This window comes from Sinocyclocheilus anshuiensis, unplaced genomic scaffold (assembly GCF_001515605.1).
Source record: "Sinocyclocheilus anshuiensis isolate Anshui unplaced genomic scaffold, SAMN03320099.WGS_v1.1 scaffold251, whole genome shotgun sequence".
NCBI lineage: Eukaryota > Metazoa > Chordata > Actinopteri > Cypriniformes > Cyprinidae > Sinocyclocheilus > Sinocyclocheilus anshuiensis.
In genome coordinates, this window is record NW_015549579.1 from 228,128 (window position 1) to 228,362 (window position 235).

The window sequence follows — 235 nt, forward strand, 5'->3', positions numbered from 1 at the left end:
TCGGTTTGTACTTCTAATTCGTGACCGGCGTTTTGTTTTGTTCTCTCTCCGCATTCGTCACTAATCACGCAACGCCGCGCATCTTATGTCATCCGCAGGAACTGCTTCAGTGGATGACAGTCAGCGGAAGTGAGAGAAAAGTCTTTATTATGTTTGAAATATGGATTATTTTTCTTACAAAAACTCATGGATTCGCTACAAGGGGCCTTTATTCATCCCCCGGAGCCGTCTGCGG

At 45.5% G+C, this 235-nt stretch overlaps 1 protein-coding gene across 2 annotated transcripts in view; it reads right to left on the reverse strand.

Moving 5' to 3' along the window:
- LOC107657579 (anoctamin-10) overlaps positions 1–235 on the reverse strand; it is a 38,864-nt gene that overhangs the window by 28,007 nt on the left and 10,622 nt on the right. The gene's annotated exons all lie outside the window — the stretch shown is intronic.